Consider the following 24,961-nt stretch of genomic DNA (forward strand, 5'->3'; position numbering starts at 1 on the left):
TCCTAAGACGGAGATTATACCGTCCAGGTGCAATACAGCAGAGCTCTTAGCAGCTCTATAAAGTGTGAGTTTGTCTTTCACCCAGAACCTTTATAACATTTGTATTTATTTATGAGAATATTCTGCACTATTATTCTATTGTTTTCTGTTTCTTTTGAGGACTTTTTCATCGAACAAGATTTATATGTACCGTATATACTCGAGTATAAGCCGAGTTTTTTAGCACATTTTTTGTGCTAAAAAACCCCAACTCGGCTTATACTCGAGTCAGAGTCTGTATTATGGCAATTTGCATTGCCATAATACAGACTGGGGGGAGAGGGGTGCTGGCAGAGCTGTACTTACCTTTCCTGCAGCTCCTGTCAGCTCTCTCCTCCTCCGCGCCGTCCGTTCAGCACCTCGGTCAGCTCCCAGTGTAAGTCTCGCGAGAGCCGCGGCTCTCGCGAGACTTACAGTGTGAGCTGACAGAGGGAGCTGACCGGACGGCGCAGAGGAGGAGAGAGCTGACAGGAGCTGCAGGAGAGGTAAGTACAGCTCTGCCAGCACCCCTCTCCCCCCCACTGAACTACCAATGCAGGACCACCAGGGAAGGAGCCCCCCTCCCTGCCATGTAGCAAGCAGGGAGGGGGGACAAAAAATAATAATTAGTAATAATAAAAAATAATAATAAATAAATAATAATACAATAATAATAATTACATTAAATGAATAAAAATAATAATAAATAATAATAAAAAAAATTAAAATAATAAAAAAAAATTGCCCACCCCCCCCAGCAAGGCTCTGCAACACACACACGCTGCACTCATACACACAGGCTGCACTCATACACACACGCTGCACTCATACACACACGCTGCACTCATACACACACGCTGCACTCATACACACACACTGCACTCATACACACACACTGCACTCATACACACACACACTGCACTCATACACACACACACTGCATTCAATTAATATATTTTTTTTAGGATCTAATTGTATTTAGAAATTTACCAGTAGCTGCTGCATTTCTCACCCTAGTCTTATATTCGAGTCAATACGTTTTCCCAGTTTTTTGGGGTAAAATTAGGGGCCTCGGCTTATATTCGGGTCGGCTTATACTCGAGTATATACGGTATGTATATTATAACAATTTTATACTTTTAGCACTTTTTTTGGCGCGGTTCACCACTTTTGTTATTCCATGATTCTTTAGGTGTCTTATCTTTAAAACTCTCTATATTTTTATTGTTTCTACAAAATGTTTTTTTTTTCTTATATATTACAGATATGTCTAGTCCTGTCTCTACTGAAAATATGGATAAAGACAAAGTACCTACTCCTGCTTCTAAAAAAAAAGCCAGTTCCAAAGCTAAACATCTCTGTTGTAGTGAATGCTCTACTCCTTTACCAGACGCTAGAAAAATCCAAGCAACAAGAGATGAAATCCTTTTTGTCTTGGTTTCAGGATAATCTGGCCCAGACTTTTGAGTCTTTTAAAGAGCCTGCTCACACTTCTCCTATAAAAACTACTAAAACAAAAGTCTAAAAGGAAGAGAACGCCGTCTAGTTCAGAACTATCCTCGGGCGAATGTTCTTTTTCTTATTCAGAATTCTCTAGCGACTCTTCTGTTACTGAGGTTGGTTTTCCTCATGATGAATTGAGAAAATTTATTAAAGAGGTTAATGTTATCCTTTCTGATGAAACGGTAGACAAATCCAAGGATAAAGCACTTCCAGTCCAACAAAAAATGCTGGATTTGATATTCAGACAATGTAAAAACCCTGAGGAAAGGGCTTTTATCTCCAGACATTTTAAATTATTATTAAAATAGAGGAGGAAGATAAATGGGAAGAATTGCCGGTAGTTGATGTACAAGTGGCTCAATTGTCTAAAAAAACTATCATACCTATTGGTGAAGTTTCTGGTCTGAAAGACCCTATGGATACGAGGGCTGAAACTTCCAGCAGAAGGGCTTATCAGGCTGCAGGTTTTCAGGCTAAAGCAGCATTAGCCAGGGCTTCAGTGGTGAGAGCTCAGAATCTTTGGCTTAACACTATGGAAGATGGTCTGGGTGATAACCAAGACAAAGGCCTTTCCCTCCTGTTCCAAAATTTAAGGTTGCCTTATGGATATTATCACGGAGGTGGTTAAGCTTTCGGCTCGTGTCATGGGTTTGACTTCTGTGGCCCGCAGGGCACTGTTGCTTAAGGCCTGGACAGCAGACACTGCATCTAAATCTGCATTATGTGAACTGCCTCTGGAGAAGAAAAAGTTTGTTGGTTCTCCTTTAGAAGAGTTAATCAGACAGATGTCGGAAACCAAGAAGGCCCTGCCTCAAGACAGGAAATATGCCTGGAACGCCAGGTATAGAAATTTCCAGTTCAAAAACCGTAGGAGCTTTCAAGAAAAACCCAGGTTTTTTCGTCAAAGAAAAAATTTGACAAACAAAAAGACAATAAGTCTGACAGAAACAAACGTTTCTGATGCCATCAGAGTGGGTGGAAGGTTGCAAGGTTTTGTTCACAGATGGAGGGAGACCACTACAAATCCATGGATTCTGAATCTGATGCAAAAAGGATACCGAATAAAATTCTTAGATGTTCCAAGACCAAGTTTCCTTGTCTCCTCCTACCGGTCGAAGTTAAAAAACCAAGCCCTTTTTTTTTTTTTTTTTTTTTTTTTTTTTAATTCTTTCTTTTTGAGTGCAGAGGTAAATATACGTTTCAGCAATATTACATGGCTTTAGAAAGAGAATGACAGTGTTCCGCATAGCATAGTCATGGTGTGCTGCACTTTTTTTTTCTTTTTTAACAGGATTAATAACAAGATATAAAACATGCTTGTCAACATTTTCTGTAGCATCAGTGTGCCTCAAGGTGCTTGTCTCTGCGGGTTCTAGAGCTCTGGTAGAGCAGTGGTCTGGAACGTGTGTATCCAACATACTCCAACATACCTATCCTCCCTCATACACAAGTATGTCCCGTCGAGACCCCTGCGCTCATCCCAAGACCTACGCCTATCCTCTGCCCGGATCCCCACTTCTGACGCTCGCCTTCAAGACTTCTCTAGGGCTGCACCTATTCTGTGGAACTCACTTCCCTCCTCAATCAGACTTTCACCCAGCCTCCACTCCTTCAAAAAATCTTTGAAAACTCACTTCTTCGTTAAAGCGTATCAATTAAACTGTCAGCAGGCTTCTCATCCCCCACCCCTTGACTCCTTCCCTGCAACTGTCAAAAATGACCTACCAAGCACTCAATAAACCCTTCTCTAACAAACTATTTAATTCCCCTACTTTAACCCGTTTGTGTCACTATACCCCACTCCCTCTAGCATGTAAGCTCATTGAGCAGGGCCCTCAACCCCCTCTGTTCCTGTACGTCCAGTGGTCTGATCTCAATTATGTGTCTGTTAGTCCACCCATTGTACAGCGCTACGGAATTTGTTGGCGCTATATAAATAATAAAATAATAATAATAATAATAATAATAATAATGAGAGAGAAACAGAAATAAAAAAAAACAAATACAAATGCAACTGAAATCAAAACAGGTATAACGGCTTGTGTCGATTTTGCCCCAGATGTTTTTTGTGCAGGTGCCATAGCCATAAGCATTGGCCCAGTCCCCATTAGCTGTCAACCGTCGGTTTCCTGTGAGCCTCCGGCTCTTGGGACGAAGGGGGTGATGTGGGCAGGGTCCCATGTGCCCCTAGGGGTGGTCGCCAGTGGGTCCTGATGGCTGTCCGTTAGTCCCAGTGCTTGGATGAAGGCCGGTGCCCCTTCTATTGACGTGAGTGTGTGATTATTTCCATTGTGGGTTACCACAAGCGTTCCTGGGGCTCCCCAGCGGTAGGGTATGGCTGCAGATCGTAGTTGAGAGGTAACTGTACCCAATGACTTACTCCAGACTAGGGTATTTTTGGTGAGGTCTTGATAAAATGTTAACGAGGAGCCTTCAAAAGGGCAGAGGTGCTTTATTCTTCAGTGCCATCATGATCTGGTTCCTATCTTGTGAGGCTAAGCAGCGGAGGATAACGTCTCGTGCTGTTCCAGTTGGTGTTTTAGGTGTGCCCGATATGCGATACACTCCGTCCATAACCATCTTTTTGGCTGTTGTATGGGGCAGTATGGATGTGATTAATCTACGTACGTAATGAGGGAGTTCCTCTGCTGTCACCGCAGCAGGGATGCCACAGATTTTTATGTGGTTCCTGAGATGTTTGTCCTCCAGGGCTGAGATTTGGTGTGACAGTGTGACTTGAGTGGTTTGCAATTGTTGTACTGTCTCTTTAAGGGCCACAATGTCAGTTCTGGCAGCACATATGTCCTTTTCAGAGGTTTGTACTCTGTCAGTTATGGCCTGTATGTCAGTTCTCAGTGTCCTGAGGTCAGCAGTCCACACTTGTTGGATGTCATTAACCCCTTAAGGACACATGACGTGTGTGACATGTCATTATTCCCTTTTATTCCAGAAGTTTGGTCCTTAAGGGGTTAAGCAGGAGTTTCAAATCCTGCTTTGTTGAGGGTGCAGACCCGTCCGGGTTGTCAATTATGTGTAGGAGACTTGCCTGGGTGGTCGGTGCAGCTTCTTGTCTGTCCTGCGCCCGGTTCTCCTCATTCCGGTCCCCAGCAGGGGTCAGCTTAGGCTGCATGGGCTGTCTCAGCATGTCCCCAATGTCTCTGCCGTCAGCCACTGTGTTTGGCTTTTGGGAGCGTCTCCCCATTGCGGTCCGGTGTTCCGGTTGCGGCAGGGAGGTTATGGGCTCCGTTCCCTGCAGGGGTTGTATGGTGCTGCCGCGGAGGAGTGCTTCCAGTTCCAGGCTCAGGGGTGTGTTGTAGGCCGCGGATTTGCGCCGTGGTTTGGAGTGCTTTGTCGTAAGAAAGAAAGGCATCTATCGATGCGTTATGGCTCTGGGGACCCAGCTGTGGCGGTAAGAGGGTCGGATGGGCTATAGTTGCTTAGATATTTGGTTGGATCCAATCGGTTGTTTGGGAGCTCTCAGATATGGCGTCCGCTTGTCAGGCTTGCAGGCTCCGCCCCCCCCAACCAAGCCCTTTTTTATGCCACGGTCTCCCTATTAAGAAAAGGTGTGGTAGAAATGATTCCAACTTCCCAAGTATATCAGGGTGTATACTCCCGGTTGTTCCTATTCCCGAAACCAGACATGTCTTTTTGTCCAATCTTGGATCTAAAATACCTGAACAAGCTCATTCCTTACCAACATTTCAGAATGGAGACTATAGCGTCTGTCACTCATATCCTTCGGAAAGGCGATTTCATGGCAACTTTAGATCTATGGATGTGAAATCAAGAAAATACCTGAGGTTTGCTAGAAGGAAAGGGAAAAAGGTCCATCATTTCCAATTCAGAGCCCTTCCATTCGGGCTAGCTTCAGCACCCAGGATTTTTACAAAGGTCCTCACATTTGTCACAGCTTTTTTGAGGATGCAAAGAATCACATTAGAACCTTATACAACTGGTTAATAAAGGCAGATTCAAGAGGCGCTCTAGAATCAGATGTGGCCTATACGCTAGAAATCCTGGTTGGATTATCAACCTAGAAAAATCACACCTTACCCCTACAAGGTCTATCCTGTTTCTAGGGTTTTTGATCATCTGACCAGAGAAAGGAGAAAAAAAAAGATTTTAATAAAAAAAAACCTTCGTCGGATGTCAGAATGTTTGGTGAGGAAAGCCATGCAGGTTTTAGGTCATCTGACCTCTACAATCCCGGCAGTAAAATGGGCCAGAGCGGAATAAAGGCCCTTACAGTGGGAAATTCTGGTCCAATGGTCAAAGAAGAAAGAAGACTTGGATTCATTAATGAGCATATCAGATCATACAAAAGAAAAAAAATCATTACAGAAGGCCTGTCTTTTCGTCAAAAATCTTGGATCGTGATTTCTACAGACGCTTCAAATACAGGTTGGGGAGCTCACCTCCTGTATCACTTAAGACAAGGTGTTTGGTCGAAAAAGGAAACAAAGGAATCTTCAAATTTCAAGGAGTTGTTGGCAGTTCTCTACGCTCTTCAGCAGTTCAAGAATTTCATTGTAGGAAAAGCTGTAAAAATCCAGTCGGACAATCAGACTACAGTCTCCTACCTGAACAAACAAGGCGGTACAAGAGTAAAAAAAAACTGTATTTCCTTTGCTCACAGATTATGTCCTGGGCTCAAAGTCATCTAGACAACATTTCCGCCATTCACATTCGAGGAGTAGACAACGTGGTAGCGGATGATTTAAGCAGATCAAAATGGTCCCAGAACGAGTGGTCTCTCAATCCGGAAATTTTCACTCATCTGGTGAAGAAATTTGGTCTTCCAGTCATAGACCTTATGGCAAGAAGATCAAATGCAAAAGTAAGTTTGTTTGCCTCCCTCTTCAAGGTAGATAGGCCGCTGTCAATGGATGGTCTTTCGATGCTTACATTTTTCCCCCAGTAAGCCTTGTCCTAAGGATTCTGCAAAAGGTAACATCAGATCAAGCTCGTATTCTGGCCATAATACCGTACTGGCCAAACCGCATCTGGTTCTCGGTTTTAAAAGAAGATGGCTTTAAAGTACTGGATTCTCCCGGTAACATCGGATCTTCAGGAAAACGAGGGAATTCCAGTATAAGTATTGAACATGTTCAGGTTGACAGCTTGGCTGCTGCACGGCTAATTCTGCATAACAGGGGCATTAACCCCTTAAGGACACATGACATGTCTGACATGTCATGATTCCCTTTTATTCCAGAAGTTTGGTCCTTAAGGGGTTAAAGAAGAGAGGTTTCAGTTACTGCTTAATTCTACCAGGAGCTCTACCTCTTCTATCTACTTAAAAATTTGGACGAGATTTCTTCACTGGTGCATATCTCATCGTTGCATAGGATCCTCTCCTTCTACTGATACTATCCTTCATTTTTTGCAAGATGGTCTTGCTTATGGTTTTAGTCTGTCTACCCTCAAAGTCCAAGTTTCCGCTCTTGGTCATTTTTTTGTAAAAAATTTGGCTTCTGATCCTCTCATTAGGAGATTTTTTTAAAGCTGTAAGGCTCGTAAAATCTGTTTTCCCTCTTGGGATTTGTCTTCAGTTTTGAAATCTCTGTGTACTGAGCCTTTCGAACCTTTGGAAGAAGCTTCATTGAAGAATCTGTCCCTGAAGACCGTGTTTTTGGTGGCCATTACTTCGGCTAAGAGGATAGGGAAACTCCAGGCCCTTTCTTCCTCTCCTGACTTTACAGAATTTCTTCCGTATAAAGTGGTTATGTACCCTAAGCCTTCCTTTCTTCCGAAGGTCATCTCCTCCGAGGTTATCAACCAACCTATTTTTCTTCCTTCCTTTAATGGTCCATCTATGCCAGATTGGGAATTTGATTGGAGCCAACTAGATGTTGGTAGGTCTCTGAAAATCTACTTGGACCACTCCTCTGCATATAGGATGACTGATCATCTATTCGTGAATTTATTTGGAAAATTTAAAGGCCAAGTTGCCTCCAAGGCCACGTTGGCAAGATGGCTGGTGGATACTATTAAATTGGCTTATTCTACCTCAAATTTACCTCTGCCTGCCTCCTTGAAAGCACATTCTACTAGAGCCATGGCTGCCTCTTGGGCCGAAAAAACGTGTGCCTCTCTGGAAGATATATGCAAGGCGGCTACCTGGTCTTCTTTCAACACTTTTGTCAAACATTACAGGCTAGACGTATTCTCTGCCTCTGACGCTGATTTTGGGCACAAGGTGTTACAAGCTGTTATTGCCTAAATTCCCGCCCTGAGTCTGGGATATCGATATATCCCTATTGTACTGCCACCATATGTCAGGAAAAACTGTAATTTTACTCACCGTAAATTCCTTTTTCCTTAAAATGGTGGCAGTAAATCAATCCCTGCCTTTATGTATATATAGTATTTTTTGGTGTCCTATGGATTCACTGAGGTGTTCTTGGTACGTACTGAGGTCCTGGGGCTGGTTTGGTCTCTTATACCTGGTAAGGGGAGGAACTTTTTATGTTAATTATTTCAGATGCTTGTCCCGAGGGAAGAGTACATCCCTATTGTACTGCCACCATATTAAGGAAAAAGGAATTTACGGTAAGTAAAATTACAGTTTTTTTTCCACACCGGTTGTGCGAGTCATAGCCAGGGGAGGTATAGCTAGAGCTGTATAAACAAACAGAATGGCAGAGAATTGAGCAGCAGATTATAAATATAGACTTTTATAAACTGGTGTTAAACTAGGATGTTCTTCACCCATAAAGCATTTCAGCAAGCTGAAGTGGTTTGGGGTATGAAGTGATCCTTTAAAGAAGCCGCTGCAAGGGTTTTGAAAGAGAGATCAAATATGGAATAAAATGTTAAATAAATGTGAAATAATTGCTTTGCATAGTGAGTGCTCTATTTTTAGAACTCAGCTCTAGATTTTCTCTTTAAATAATTCTCCACAGCATTAGAGCACAAAACACAGAAACACACTGTGCCTATCTACAGTCTGATACAGTATCACCATTGCTTTTGTTCATATCTCAATTCAGACTATTTCTGCTTTACATATAACAAGCTTTGTTGGTTTGTCACCAAACAAACCAAGGCTACAGAAACAGATTACATAATGCAAGCATGATTATCAACCACGACAGAACACATGATTCCCTTCCCTTTTAACACTCATCATAACATTTTTAAACGCAAGGTGAAATTCCTTTACATAAAAAGGCTTTTAGCAAATTCAAGGTTCTCAATAAAGTGTGCAAGGAGGAATACCTTAAGCGTCCAATGAAACAAAAGTAGGCATATGTAGCATACCTTCCAACATTTTAAATGGAGAGGGTGAGGTGAAAAAACAACTAGGTTATTTACCAACATGAGAATTACATTTCTAGAATAAAATAGCTAAACTTAACTGACTTGGGATATTTTTTCAATTCAATTTTTAACAGCTTAATGTAGTTCTTCTGGTGTATATCCTTGCAGGCATTTCATGTAAACGCTGCCTTTCCAGAGAAAATGTGAAACATAGAAACATTGAAAGTGATGGCACATAACTATTCGACCCATCTAGTCTGCCCAATTTTCCAAATACTTTTAATTAGTCCCTGGCCTTATCTTATAGCTAGGATAAAGTTATGCATCCACTACCCTCTCCGTAAACTAATACTTACTGATATTTTAAAATCTTTGCCCTCTAATTTAAGACTTTCTTCTTTTAAATATAGTCTCCTCTTTTACTGTGCTGATTCCCTTTTATCTATTCTTGTATTCCTGACCCTATAGTGTTAAAACCACCATCTAGCCCCCCTCCCCTCCCGGCCTCTCATGCTTCCCTAAATATAGCAAAATCTTACTTGTATTCAAGCCTGAATCTGTAGCTCTGCATGCTGTTTGCCCAAAAATAGCAAGCTGTCTGCTATGGTAAACATGATGTAATAATTTAGCTAAATAAGGGGTGAGGAGGGTGGATCACTTGAAACGGAATGGCCCAATTAAGAGGGGGGATAGGGTTTATATTGGGCATACACCTACGAAAAATACAGGCCTTTGACTTTAAACTTGTAGTCAGAAACATGATAGTTATATGAAACAGTAGAATGGGGTGATAGTAGAAAGTGGTGAAAGTTGGCAGTGGTTGCTGACATTTTCAGAAGTGGTAGCCTGATCCAATCACAGTGCTTCCCCATAGGATTAGCGGAGACTGACAAGGAGGCAGATCAGGGGCAGAGCCAGCACAATTCAAACACAGCCCTGGCCAATCAGCATCTCCTCATAGAGATGAATTGAATCAATGAATCTCTATAAGGAAAGTTCAGTGTCTGCATGCAGAGGGAGGACACACTGAATGTTTATGCATTTTAGGCAGCCATGACCCAGTAAGGATCTCTAACAGCCATCTGAGGAGTGGCCAGTGAAGTTATAACTAGGCTGTAATGTAAACACTGCATTGTCTCTGAAAAGACAGTGCATACAGCAAAAAGCCTGAAGGTAATGATTCTACTCACCAGAACAAATTCAACAAGCTGTAGTTGTTCTGGTGACTATAGTGTCCCTTTAAATGTTTCTATCATATCCCCCCCTTCTCCTCTTTTCTCCAAGTCATACATGTTAAGATCCTTTAACCTTTCCTTGCTGGTTTTATCCTGTAATCTATGAACCAGTTTAGTAGCCCTTCTCTGATTTCGCTCCAAAGTATCAATAACCTTCAGGAGATACAGTCTCCAGTACTGCATTCAATAATCCAAGTGAGGTCTCACCAATAATGGCATGAGCACTTCCCTCATTCTACTGCTAATACCTCTCCATATACAACCAAGCATTCTGCTAACATTTCCTGCTGCTCTATTACATGGTCTGCTTACCGTTAGTAATGTTTGTATTGTTTACATTGCTACACGGATTGGATCCCTTTTCCTAAAGGGCAGCTGTTCCGAACAAGTCATACACGTTCCCCCATGGGTGCGTGAATAAAATTCCGTAATGGCAGAACTGACATCCGCATCTATTTAAAAATGACAGGGTCCACAAGGTGGGGAGGCCCATCGGGTGCCCCTAAGTGCATGGATACCCAATGCTATTGTTTAACAGGGGCCAGCTCGGGAACATAGGCCCTTTATCAGTGCACCTGGGCCCCTGTCATATCACCAATTCGAGTGTGTCATTTCCTCCCAAATACAGGGAGAGAGCCATGCATGAAGACAAAAGCAGGCAAAGGAGCGAAGACAGAGACAGCCCCAGACCGACATAGCCAGCAACATGACCCCACCAGGGGAAACCCACCCTGGGGTCATTAAAGTTATGTTAAGAGGAGGGTGGATTAAAATATAAAAATAATTACATGTATGTGTATATGTGTCATTGTGTGCATTGCTGTGTATGTATATGTGTCAGTGTGTTTATATGCATTTAAAAGATTACACTACATACAAACATACCCTAGCATACAAACACTACATAGAAATACACCATAGGAGTAATGTGTGAATAGTGTGTGTTTATACACACCCCTTAAAGACCAGTAACATGTCCACATATCATGATATAAAGAAATTCTGATTTTCCTAATAAGCAGTCTTTAAGAGGTCAATACATCATACTTTATATACATTATACTTAAACAACATCCCCTTTAAAATGACCTTGGACAACTTGAAAGACAAAGTCATTTATTCCAAAACAGACTTAACTGATAAAAAGGTGACATTTAGGGGATGGTGAACATTCAGCAATGGGAACAGTGAAGCACTCTGTGACAAGATGGAACTTGATCAGTGATGCAGAGTTTAACTACATGGCAGTGCCCAATTCATCCAACAAAACTGTTTGCATGTCATCTTTAACACTTACTCCAGAGCAGTGTTAACCACAAGGTGAGCTCAGTTGCCTGCCTAGGGATCGGGGTTAGACAGGTGCCCCATTTACCATTACTAGGTGAAGAATGCCCCAAACCGGTAACCTGGCTAGGGTCCCATAAGATCTTCACTGAAGACACGTCCATTATGAGGCAGCACTCAGCCACTGCTAATACAGAGACCCTATCACTGATCTTAATAAAGACTAACAGGGTTAAATTCCAGTGAAGAGTTATAGCGAAGTGAAGATATACAGAGACAAAGTAGTGACTACTTTGTCTCTGTATTCTGACACCAAAGCTACCGTGTCTTGAAGTGTCACATCCCCAGCCACCAGTGACGTCTGCAGGGAACTGGCTCTGTCTACGGAGGATCCCATGATCTTGCAGAATCCTACACAGAACTCAATGCTGTACTCAAGCGCATGCAAATTCTGCAGAGCCCCCAGACGGTGACAGTGACGCTTTAAGGCTCAAGTAGCGAAACTGAAAGCATAGCTGACTCACTTTTCTAGTTTGTCTATATTGACCTTACACTTGAAATTCTATTTGAAGTCTCACATTAGTGTATAACCCTGTAAGTTTTGCTTGGGGCAAAGGAGGAGCAGGGGGTGCCTGGGACAGAGAAAAAGGGATGAGAAAATGTATACATTTGAAATAACAGCAAATATATTAAAGGAACACAAACATGTATTCCTGACACTATAGTGCATGAATCGCCATTTAGATCCCCAGGCCCCAAATGGAGATTAACAGTGATTTTACTCATCTTTTTTCCCCACGCCCGGTATCTCTCCAGCTGGTCCCACCTCTATGGATGAGATCACCAGTCTTGATGATCTTAGCCAATCCTTGCTTTCTGATAGGAAAGCATTGTGAGACTATGGGGCATGTGAGGAAAAATGCTGTGCCAATTAGCATCTCCTCATAGAGATGCATTGACTCACTGTATCTCTATGGAGAGATTGTTCAGCTTTGACTGCCACTACAGGTGTAACTAGCCAGCAACGTAAACACAGTGCTAGTGCTGCAGGGACAAACTATAGACACAAGAACTACTACATTAAGCCGCTGTGGTTCTGGTTACTATAGTGTCCCTTTTAGTACAAATATTTTGCTAACGTGAGGGATACAATTTATGGGAATGGGCAATTTATAGGAATGGTCAAGTGGTACACAAGTTAAAAAAGGTTAGGAACAACAGTCATATCAGGAAGTAGGCTGTCACTGATGTCTGAAGCAGAAGACCTCCGTTAACAGAGTTCTAGACGCTGTCCTTGGCATTGGATCACTGCAATAGACTGTCATTGCATTACAATGTCTATTAGAGAGCTGAAGTCAGTCTATGTATCCACTACACACTGTGATCAGTGTATACCCTGGGCAACAGTGCTTCTTTGACTACTGGGTTGGTTGTTTCCCCTAAGGGGACAATCACAATAATAATGATGACATGCCTAAGCGGACAGCTAAAGCAATGTGATCACTGGCATAGACTCTCTGAGAAATAACTCAGCCTTGGGGCCAACGTACATAACAGATTACTGCTAGGATTACCCATATATATTTTTGGTTAGGGATAGCAACACTTAGTGCTTACAAAGTGTTAGAGATGATTAGGGTTAGCAATATTGTCAAGGTTTCAGGCTGACTGTATAGTAAAATATAGTGTAACTTAATGGACACTATAGGGTACCAGAACAACTACAGCTTTATGTAGTGGTTCTTGAAACTAGAGCAGAACTTGACAGATTTGCTTGGAATCATGGAGCCAGCTAAAAAAGTTAGAAGCCAGTTTTGTTGTTGTTTTTTTATTTTTATAAACGAATAAAGCATTATTTTCAGCAACAAAAATACACCAGTGTGTACATTGCTGCCTATTAATTTCTAGTGGCAGCCACTCAGATGGTCACTAGAGGTGCTTCTTAGTCAAGTGATACACACTGTTCAGCACCTACATTCAGTGTCTCCACGCGCAGACACGCTCTCACAAATGATTAATAATTTTTCTATTAGTGGACTTAATTAGGAGAGTAGATCCCTTCCCTGGAGCCCAGTGTGGCTGCTGAAATTTTCAAGATATTCTTACTCTGCCCTCTTGTGACCATTTGGTGTTGCCAAAGTGAGGTTATCTTCGAGCAGGGTGTGCGAGGGAGCAGAGCAAAAAGAACTTGAAGATTTGTAGCTTACTCGTCGTCCTCAGCTGGCCAGTTCCACTGTCCCTCGCTGCTGAACAGGCTGTCAAATCCCAGGCACCAGGACAAAATTCCTATTCGCCATGCGACCTGTGATTTGTCGAGCCCTGGCCTAGAGCCTGTCCCTACAGGCTGAGCAGCGTAAACCCTGCTGTTTCACTGATGTCTAACGCCACCTGTAGTGGCTGTAACTCAGACACTACAGGGACTTTCTGAGTTCGTTCTCTGCATAGAAATGCTGAAAGTTCCCCACAGAGGTGTACTGACTCAATGCATATCTATAAGGAGATGCTGACTGGAGCCATTTTGCCACTCCGGTGCACTAGCATCCTAATGCCCTTTGGGGAAGCATTGGATTGGCTAATTGATGGATTGATGATCTCAGCCAGCAGAGGCATGGTCGATGGGAAGCAGCACACAGTGGGAATAAATGTGAGTAAATCTCTTTAGCTTAAGGTGGCTCTGCCAAATCCCCCCTTCCAAATGGGCTATTTCCTAAAGATAAAAGTCTAAGCAAGCAAAGAGACATGTCAGAATTAGGGACTTTCTGTAATTTGACCCTATAAATTCCCCAAATACCAGGCAAAGAGCTCCAAATAGGGTATCGCAGTATTTGAGAGTTGCATCATTACACAAATCTGGGGTCTTTAACCCCTTAAGGACCAAACTTCTGGAATAAAAGGGAATCATGACATGTCACACATGTCATGTGTCCTTAAGGGGTTAAAGAAATAAACTCGAGGCCTGTGAAACTCATCATTACATTACAATGTGTAAAAAAAAAATTCATAAAAATTAGTGCTACATTCTGCAGAAAGTGGTGATGAAACAGCCAAGACAAAAAGCTGCAAATTCTACACATTAACATGACAAAAAAATAGGAAACATTTGGCTTTCAAGTGAACTTGTCAGTTAAACTGAAATCACCCGATAGGTGTATATCATACATCAAAGAGATAAGCTACCGTATGTTTCCCATGTAATTTTTTTTAGATATTAGATTAGTTATCTCAGGCCCAACGCTGCCATGGCAGCAGCTCTGTAGGCTTTACATTAATTTAACACCCACTTTCGGTCACCCATTTAAGCAGCCAACAGTCTGATTTGATTCGTCCTGTTTAGAGGCATTTCCCAAGTAGGCAAAACCTCCTTTATGACACAGACACCATGGCTTCCATGCTAGCACAACTGTGTCTAAATAGACTGACATCACTCAATCTGTTCCTATACTTCGCTAGCCAGCAGAAAGCTTGGTGAAATAACCATAGCAACCACAGCGCATGCAAGAGCAGGAGTAGCACCTATAGGAGGACTCTCCTGCTCTCAATGTCAATAAATTATTTGGAATAGATGCCTATGCTGAAAAACTAACAGATAGGGTAGCGGCCTGTTTTTAAATATGCTTTAGTCTACCTATTTGTAAGCAAATCTGCTAACCCAATATACAGATGAAATTGAACGTACTATTAAATGAAATAAAGTTGTGTGTGGCACTTTAAAACCACAATTTACTCCTTGTAATATCTGTTCAATAACTTTAAAAGAAAATTGAAATTCTAGACATATATGATGCATTTTCACAATCTGGATTCATAAGTGAATCTATTATGATGAAGGTGTTTCACACCAACAAAAGCGGCGGTGCAGACAGGATAGAAATATCGTTCTGAGTGGGTCTGGAATTACATCTTGGATTTTAGCAGTGTACATGACATATCACCGTTTATTCTAGATTAGTGAAAATCTAGAATTCTGCAAAGTCATTGAAAAGCATGATTAGACATGGGATGCCACCTCCAAAACTCAAACATTGTTTATTTGCAAAGTAATGATGCCCTTGCCAGCAAGATATAAATATACAAACTGCTATTTAAACAGATCTGTACTACTACTTTTGCTATCAAAAATATAGATAAATAATAAACATTGTGTGATTAAACAAAAACACAATTGAGTCGGATAAGACATTCCTTAACAGAAATCCAGAATTGACTACGCTAACATATACCGTATTTTTCGCTCCATAAGACACACTTTTTTTCCCCTCAAAAGTGAGGGGAAATGTCTGTGCGTCTTATGGAGCGAATATGAAGCTTTACTTACCTGTCTTGCAGCGTTGGCCAGCAGCACAGGGCGCACCGCGGTAGTGGAACTTGAATTTCATGTTCCGGTTTCCGGCGGGACTGAAAGGAAGTGTGCACAAGCTGAGTGCGCACTTCCTTTCAGTCCCGCCGGAAACCGGAACATGAAATTCAAGTTCCACTACCGCGGTGCGCCCTGTGCGGCCGGCCAACGCTACAAGACAGGTAAGTAATTATGGGACAAGGGGAGGGGGACAGTATGGGAGAGAGGGGGGAGAGATGAAGTCTATGGGGAGGGGGGAGAGATGAAGTCTATGGGGAGGGGGGAGAGATGAAGTCTATGGGGAGGGGGGAGAGATGAAGTCTATGGGGAGGGGGGAGAGATGAAGTCTATGGGGAGGGGGGAGAGATGAAGTCTATGGGGAGGGGGGAGAGATGAAGTCTATGGGGAGGGGGGAGAGATGAAGTCTATGGGGAGGGGGGAGAGATGAAGTCTATGGGGAGGGGGGAGAGATGAAGTCTATGGGGAGGGGGGAGAGATGAAGTCTATGGGGAGGGGGGAGAGATGAAGTCTATGGGGAGGGGGGAGAGATGAAGTCTATGGGGAGGGGGGAGAGATGAAGTCTATGGGGAGGGGGGAGAGATGAAGTCTATGGGGAGGGGGGAGAGATGAAGTCTATGGGGAGGGGGGAGAGATGAAGTCTATGGGGAGGGGGGAGAGATGAAGTCTATGGGGAGGGGGGAGAGATGAAGTCTATGGGGAGGGGGGAGAGATGAAGTCTATGGGGAGGGGGGAGAGATGAAGTCTATGGGGAGGGGGGAGAGATGAAGTCTATGGGGAGGGGGGAGAGATGAAGTCTATGGGGAGGGGGGAGAGATGAAGTCTATGGGGAGGGGGGAGAGATGAAGTCTATGGGGAGGGGGGAGAGATGAAGTCTATGGGGAGGGGGGAGAGATGAAGTCTATGGGGAGGGGGGAGAGATGAAGTCTATGGGGAGGGGGGAGAGATGAAGTCTATGGGGAGGGGGGAGAGATGAAGTCTATGGGGAGGGGGGAGAGATGAAGTCTATGGGGAGGGGGGAGAGATGAAGTCTATGGGGAGGGGGGAGAGATGAAGTCTATGGGGAGGGGGGAGAGATGAAGTCTATGGGGAGGGGGGAGAGATGAAGTCTATGGGGAGGGGGGAGAGATGAAGTCTATGGGGAGGGGGGAGAGATGAAGTCTATGGGGAGGGGGGAGAGATGAAGTCTATGGGGAGGGGGGAGAGATGAAGTCTATGGGGAGGGGGGAGAGATGAAGTCTATGGGGAGGGGGGAGAGATGAAGTCTATGGGGAGGGGGGAGAGATGAAGTCTATGGGGAGGGGGGAGAGATGAAGTCTATGGGGAGGGGGGAGAGATGAAGTCTATGGGGAGGGGGGAGAGATGAAGTCTATGGGGAGGGGGGAGAGATGAAGTCTATGGGGAGGGGGGAGAGATGAAGTCTATGGGGAGGGGGGAGAGATGAAGTCTATGGGGAGGGGGGAGAGATGAAGTCTATGGGGAGGGGGGAGAGATGAAGTCTATGGGGAGGGGGGAGAGATGAAGTCTATGGGGAGGGGGGAGAGATGAAGTCTATGGGGAGGGGGGAGAGATGAAGTCTATGGGGAGGGGGGAGAGATGAAGTCTATGGGGAGGGGGGAGAGATGAAGTCTATGGGGAGGGGGGAGAGATGAAGTCTATGGGGAGGGGGGAGAGATGAAGTCTATGGGGAGGGGGGAGAGATGAAGTCTATGGGGAGGGGGGAGAGATGAAGTCTATGGGGAGGGGGGAGAGATGAAGTCTATGGGGAGGGGGGAGAGATGAAGTCTATGGGGAGGGGGGAGAGATGAAGTCTATGGGGAGGGGGGAGAGATGAAGTCTATGGGGAGGGGGGAGAGATGAAGTCTATGGGGAGGGGGTGGATGAAGTCTATGGGGAGGGGGTGGATGAAGTCTATGGGGAGGGGGTGGATGAAGTCTATGGGGAGGGGGTGGATGAAGTCTATGGGGAGGGGGTGGATGAAGTCTATGGGGAGGGGGTGGATGAAGTCTATGGGGAGGGGGTGGATGAAGTCTATGGGGAGGGGGTGGATGAAGTCTATGGGGAGGGGGTGGATGAAGTCTATGGGGAGGGGGTGGATGAAGTCTATGGGGAGGGGGTGGATGAAGTCTATGGGGAGGGGGTGGATGAAGTCTATGGGGAGGGGGTGGATGAAGTCTATGGGGAGGGGGTGGATGAAGTCTATGGGGAGGGGGTGGATGAAGTCTATGGGGAGGGGGTGGATGAAGTCTATGGGGAGGGGGTGGATGAAGTCTATGGGGAGGGGGTGGATGAAGTCTATGGGGAGGGGGTGGATGAAGTCTATGGGGAGGGGGTGGATGAAGTCTATGGGGAGGGGGTGGATGAAGTCTATGGGGAGGGGGTGGATGAAGTCTATGGGGAGGGGGTGGATGAAGTCTATGGGGAGGGGGTGGATGAAGTCTATGGGGAGGGGGTGGATGAAGTCTATGGGGAGGGGGTGGATGAAGTCTATGGGGAGGGGGTGGATGAAGTCTATGGGGAGGGGGTGGATGAAGTCTATGGGGAGGGGGTGGATGAAGTCTATGGGGAGGGGGTGGATGAAGTCTATGGGGAGGGGGTGGATGAAGTCTATGGGGAGGGGGTGGATGAAGTCTATGGGGAGGGGGTGGATGAAGTCTATGGGGAGGGGGTGGATGAAGTCTATGGGGAGGGGGTGGATGAAGTCTATGGGGAGGGGGTGGATGAAGTCTATGGGGAGGGGGTGGATGAAGTCTATGGGGAGGGGGTGGATGAAGTCTATGGGGAGGGGGTGGATGAAGTCTATGGGGAGGGGGTGGATGAAGTCTATGGGGAGGGGGTGGATGAAGTCTATGGGGAGGGGGTGGATGAAGTCTATGGGGAGGGGGTGGATGAAGTCTATGGGGAGGGGGTGGATGAAGTCTATGGGGAGGGGGTGGATGAAGTCTATGGGGAGGGGGTGGATGAAGTCTATGGGGAGGGGGTGGATGAAGTCTATGGGGAGGGGGTGGATGAAGTCTATGGGGAGGGGGTGGATGAAGTCTATGGGGAGGGGGTGGATGAAGTCTATGGGGAGGGGGTGGATGAAGTCTATGGGGAGGGGGTGGATGAAGTCTATGGGGAGGGGGTGGATGAAGTCTATGGGGAGGGGGTGGATGAAGTCTATGGGGAGGGGGTGGATGAAGTCTATGGGGAGGGGGTGGATGAAGTCTATGGGGAGGGGGTGGATGAAGTCTATGGGGAGGGGGTGGATGAAGTCTATGGGGAGGGGGTGGATGAAGTCTATGGGGAGGGGGTGGATGAAGTCTATGGGGAGGGGGTGGATGAAGTCTATGGGGAGGGGGTGGATGAAGTCTATGGGGAGGGGGTGGATGAAGTCTATGGGGAGGGGGTGGATGAAGTCTATGGGGAGGGGGTGGATGAAGTCTATGGGGAGGGGGTGGATGAAGTCTATGGGGAGGGGGTGGATGAAGTCTATGGGGAGGGGGTGGATGAAGTCTATGGGGAGGGGGTGGATGAAGTCTATGGGGAGGGGGTGGATGAAGTCTATGGGGAGGGGGTGGATGAAGTCTATGGGGAGGGGGTGGATGAAGTCTATGGGGAGGGGGTGGATGAAGTCTATGGGGAGGGGGTGGATGAAGTCTATGGGGAGGGGGTGGATGAAGTCTATGGGGAGGGGGTGGATGAAGTCTATGGGGAGGGGGTGGATGAAGTCTATGGGGAGGGGGTGGATGAAGTCTATGGGGAGGGGGTGGATGAAGTCTATGGGGAGGGGGTGGATGAAGTCTATGGGGAGGGGGTGGATGAAGTCTATGGGGAGGGGGTGGATGAAGTCTATGGGGAGGGGGTGGATGAAGTCTATGGGGAGGGGGTGGATGAAGTCTATGGGGAGGGGGTGGATGAAGTCTATGGGGAGGGGGTGGATGAAGTCTATGGGGAGGGGGTGGATGAAGTCTATGGGGAGGGGGTGGATGAAGTCTATGGGGAGGGGGTGGATGAAGTCTATGGGGAGGGGGTGGATGAAGTCTATGGGGAGGGGGTGGATGAAGTCTATGGGGAGGGGGTGGATGAAGTCTATGGGGAGGGGGTGGATGAAGTCTATGGGGAGGGGGTGGATGAAGTCTATGGGGAGGGGGTGGATGAAGTCTATGGGGAGGGGGTGGATGAAGTCTATGGGGAGGGGGGGTGGATGAAGTCTATGGGGAGGGGGGGTGGATGAAGTCTATGGGGAGGGGGGGTGGATGAAGTCTATGGGGAGGGGGGGTGAAGTCTATGGGGAGGGGGGGATGAAGTCTATGGGGGGGAGATGAAGTCTATGGGGAGGGGGGGATGAAGTCTATGGGGGGGGGGGATGAAGTCTATGGGGGGGAGATGAAGTCTATGGGGAGGGGGTGAGTGAAGACTATGGGAGAGAGGAGAAGACTATGGGAGGGGGGGACACTATGGGACAGGGGAGAAAAAAAATATTCTGTACAAACTGTCCCATAGTTCAGAATATTTTTTTCTGGGTTTCTTCCTCTAAAAACTAGGTGCGTCTTATGGTGAGGTGCGTCTTATGGAGCGAAAAATACGGTACTCCATTCTGAGACGCTTCCCTTTTAACTCTGCCAATTATTGTTATAAACTCTGTCCTTTGCAACTAGCAGTCAGCATGGAATAACCAAGAGAAGATGAGAAGTTACAGAAAATGTTTTTATTTCTCCTGTCTTGATCCAAGGATAACTATGACTGCCATTCTGGGGTCAAGAAGGAATTTGTTTCCTAGTTTGTTGCAAACTTAGAAAGTGCTTCAAACTGTGTTTTTTGCCTTCTTTTGGATCAACAGCAAAAACAGATGTGAGAAAGGCTGAACTTGATGGAAGCACGTCTCATTTCAGCCTACAGAACTAGGTGTCTAATTATTATTGGTAATATGTGCCCTGGCTGAGCCTTAACTGAACTGGACAGTAATGTAATTAGCTAAAATGTTTAATATAACTAAAAAAACAAATCGAAAAAAATACAGTAGCATATGATAATAAGGTAAATACTAGTTACAGGACAGGTGATTTTTTTAAGGTTTTAGTCACTTGTCCATTTGTCAAGGAACCAAGCAATTCACTTTAACAATGATCTACACTGAAAAATAAATATTTTCCCTGCACACAAGAGAAATATGACTGGTATTGGGACATAGGATGGCTGGCAAGGATGATGTAGAGGGGGGGGGGGGGGGGGAGGGGGTTATATTCAAATCGGTTAGTAGCATACAGGGGTTGTAGACTCGCACCATTCTTCAGCAGAATATTTAGAATAACATGAGCTGCATTGGAATTTTTTGGCACAGTAATGTAGGACTGAAGCAGCTGGCAATGAATACGTAGGGACTTTTCTAAGTAAGCACTGTATAAGGCTGGTGATCCGTAATGTCAACGTCCTCCAGGCCTGAATTGGCTCACAGGGATATTTCCTAGTGAACTGAGTGGTATCTGGGGTTGAACAGGCTGTATATACATGATATCCCTGGAGGTGTCTACAAATGACTGCAAGAAGGAGACAGTGCTCATGATATTCACAACACGTACAATCCGTTATTAGTGGAAATAGAGTCATGGATAGGCATAGATCTCTGCGCATGCTACGTCATGCTGTGCAGCTCATTTGGTGGAAGTTGCAAAAAAGGCTACTCATTTGTCAGTGCCCAACAGGCCAAAAGTTGCCAACCCTGCCCTGAACTGGCAGCACAGAATGTTTTCTACCGTACAGTCATAACTGTATTAGGGCATACACAGACCTTAGTGAAAACCCTTGTATTTGCACAAAACATTATACCTACATAGACAAGCACATTAGCTCTATTTATATACTGTCATAGAGAACAGCAGTACCAGGTAGGACATTAAAAACAAACAACAACTTCAAAGGGACAGACTGTGAAAAGAAAAGTGTAACTAGAAAAGCAAGTACAGTGTAACCAGAACAAACCGGGAAGTTTAGAGAGGAGGGAGGGGGCAGATAAAACATTCTTCATATAATAAATTATGATTTGCACACAAATAACATAACAGCCCGTATCACGCCTTATCTGAGCACAATGTAGGTACATTCACCAACTCCCTTACTCCCAGGGAAAAGCTTGGCCACTGATGTCTTCATTTTATTTAGCGATGCTAGGATTTACCCAGGACATCTCTAGTGAGAAAATATGAGGTAGCCTTGGAAAGTGATGTACTAACACTCAATGTAAGGATACTCCAATGAAACAGTATAGGGTTACCTCAGTGAGAAATATTTGAAAGCGCAGTTTTCCTGTGGTAAGAAAAATGGAAGTTCTCTATGGATGTTTGAGGGTACTTCTGTGAGAGAAACTAATGTGCCCTTTGGAATGTAGATTTTCTACAGGGAAGGAAGTTTAGGTTTACTTTGTATTTGCATATTAACTTGATGTTCTCTTTAAAGGACCACTCTAGGCAACCAGACCACTTCAGCCTAATGAAGTGGTCTGGGTGCCAGGTCCTTCTAGGGTTAACCCTTTTTATTATAAACATAGCAGTTTCAGAGAAACTGCTATGTTTATAATAGGGTTAATCCAGCCTCCAAATCCTCTAGTGGCTGTCTCACTGACAGCCGCTAGAGGCGCTTGCGTGATTCTCACTGTGAAAATCACAGTGAGAGCACGCAAGCGTCCATAGGAAAGCATTGTAAATGCTTTCCTATGAGACCGGCTGAATGCGCACGCAGCCGAAAGGGAGGATCGGAGGCGGAGAGGAGGCGGAGAGGAGGAGGAGAGCTCCCCGCCCGGCGCTGGAGAAAGAGGTAAGTTTAACCCCTTCCTCACACCAGAGCCCGGCGGGAGGGGGACCCTGAGGGTGGGGGCACCCTCAGGGCACTATAGTGCCAGGAAAACTAGTATGTTTTCCTGGCACTATAGTGGTCCTTTAAGAGTTGTGGATTTTTCATCCGTGAGCAACGTCAGTAAGAGAAACCAAGATTCACTTTGGAAATCAAGGCCTTTGGATTCACTTTGAAAATGACCAGTGTCAATAATGTGTGAATTTCAGGAATTCAAAGTATATTTAACCCCTTAAGGACCAAACTTCTGGAATAAAAGGGAATCATGACATGTCACACATGTTATGTGTCCTTAAGGGGTTAAACAATTATGCCACAAAAAAAAAATTTTAAAAAAATTATCCAAGACAGCTATATTTTCAATTCAGCTGATTTTGGCCTAAAAAGTAAAATATTATTTTAATTTGTGTACAATTGACACCGTAATGAATATTCCTGTTGGCGAGCATTCAAGACCTCAGTTCTAGGGGTTGTGATTCAATCTGTAAATCACAGTTGATGTAAGTCCACTGTTGAAGTAAGGGCGGTCTGATTGGTTGTAATCTGGGTTACAGGAGCTTGGGGTTCATTCAGCAATTTTAAATTAGTCTAGGAACTGGGGTTACTTTGAAGTCTGGCATTCCCTTAATGTCTTTGGTGAGGGGCCTCTTCTGTATGCAAGTCATACGTTCTCTCTGACAAAGAAGTCAGAGAATATTGGGTTGATTCTAAAAGTATGGGTAATCCTCTGCGACTTAATTCATGAGAATTGGACGGTCAAATTGGGAACTTAAGGAAGCTTCAGTGGCAGGAGTCTATGTCTTTAGTCAGAAAACGGTTCCATCTTGGGAGTAGAAGGTTAATTTCTAAATGTGGGGGTTCTCACTGTGGCTGAAGTTTGTGAGCTATCCTGTCTGGGAGTTTGGCAAGGCCTGAAGTCAGTGGATTCTCCTTTCTGGAAGTTGAGGGTTCTCACAGTGCTTAACTTCAAATCAGTCTTGCCTTCCTTCCCATGTCAGAAAGTTACGGTTACTTCAGTCTAGGGGGGTTCATTTTAGAATTCAGCTTTTTTAGTTTTTTTCCCATTTACAAGACATTTGGATTCACTCTGCATTCTATAAGTTACAGTGTGTGTCAGTTACAGGAGTTTAGGGGTTCACTCAAGAAGTTGGGGTTTCTCTAAGTCACAAAAGTAGATGAGGTTGACTCTGTTAATCTATTAGTTACAGTAGTTGAGGTTGACCCTGTTAGTCTGTTACAGTGGTTATGGTTCACTCTGTTAGTCTGTTACAGTGGTTATGGTTCACTCTGTTAGTCTGTTACAGTGGTTATGGTTCACACTGTTAGTCTGTTACAGTGGTTATGGTTCACACTGTTAGTTACAGTGGTTATGGTTCACTCTGTTAGTTACAGTGGTTATGGTTCACTCTGTTAGTTACAGTGGTTATGGTTCACTCTGTTAGTTACAGTGGTTATGGTTCACTCTGTTAGTTACAGTGGTTATGGTTCACTCTGTTAGTTACAGTGGTTATGGTTCACTCTGTTAGTTACAGTGGTTATGGTTCACTCTGTTAGTTACAGTGGTTATGGTTCACTCTGTTAGTTACAGTGGTTATGGTTCACTCTGTTAGTTACAGTGGTTATGGTTCACTCTGTTAGTTACAGTGGTTATGGTTCACTCTGTTAGTTACAGTGGTTATGGTTCACTCTGTTAGTTACAGTGGTTATGGTTCACTCTGTTAGTTACAGTGGTTATGGTTCACTCTAGTAATCGGGGTATTGTGTGTGGGCTCAGTGTTTCTCCAGTTTGGGGGAGTTGCAGTTTAACCTGGCAGACATGGGGTTCCCCTGTTGTGTAAGTTGGGGTTCAGTGTGGAAGTTGTCCTGTCTGGCAGTCAGTGTTTACCTGGGTTAGTAGTTGCTGCGCTCTCGGCTCGCTCTCGGGGTCTCCGGTCAGCAGTCTCGGGGTCCCATGTCCCGGTCACAGACTATACGGAGCTCGGGGGGCTGGGCGCTACCACCAGTAAACATCAATACAGAGCGGGGAGGATCTGTCCCGACAGACGGAAGAGTTGCAAGTCCCACCCCCTCCGCGGATAGGACCTCCCCCACACAGAATTCACAATATCCACGCCCACCTTCAGCGCGCTACGTCACTGGCCCAGACCGCTTCATAACCTCCCGAGCCAGCCCCCTGTCAAGCGTTCTTGGACACGCCCCTTCCACGTAAGTCTCTAAGCCCGCCCCCTCCGTGTACGTCAGTCAGCTCACCTTCTCCGCACACGTCTCATAGACCCGCCTCCTCACTGCCGAAACAAGCTCCGCCCTCCAAAACGCTTTGCTGGAGCTATGACGTCACTTTGATATATTGAGTTGCCAGGTTTTCGCTAAAGTGCAACCATTTTACACCAGGAGCTCTGAGCACAGGGACATACAGATACAGGGACATACAGAGACACACAGAAACATACAGATACATGGACATACAGAGACA

At 45.1% G+C, this 24,961-nt stretch overlaps 1 protein-coding gene across 3 annotated transcripts in view; it reads right to left on the reverse strand.

Moving 5' to 3' along the window:
- RAF1 (Raf-1 proto-oncogene, serine/threonine kinase) overlaps positions 1-24,571 on the reverse strand; it is a 113,590-nt gene extending 89,019 nt beyond the window's left edge. For 2 of the 3 annotated variants that reach the window (XM_063426941.1, XM_063426939.1), the window contains exon 1: positions 24,374-24,571. The gene's annotated coding sequence lies outside the window, so the exon portion shown is untranslated. Of the gene's footprint in view, positions 1-21,746; positions 21,825-24,373 lie in introns of those variants that run through there. The other variant, XM_063426940.1, reaches the window with a different exon arrangement.
- Between the last annotated feature and the right edge of the window lie 390 nt (positions 24,572-24,961).

The sequence above is a fragment of the Pelobates fuscus genome, chromosome 7 (assembly GCF_036172605.1).
Source record: "Pelobates fuscus isolate aPelFus1 chromosome 7, aPelFus1.pri, whole genome shotgun sequence".
Lineage (NCBI taxonomy): Eukaryota > Metazoa > Chordata > Amphibia > Anura > Pelobatidae > Pelobates > Pelobates fuscus.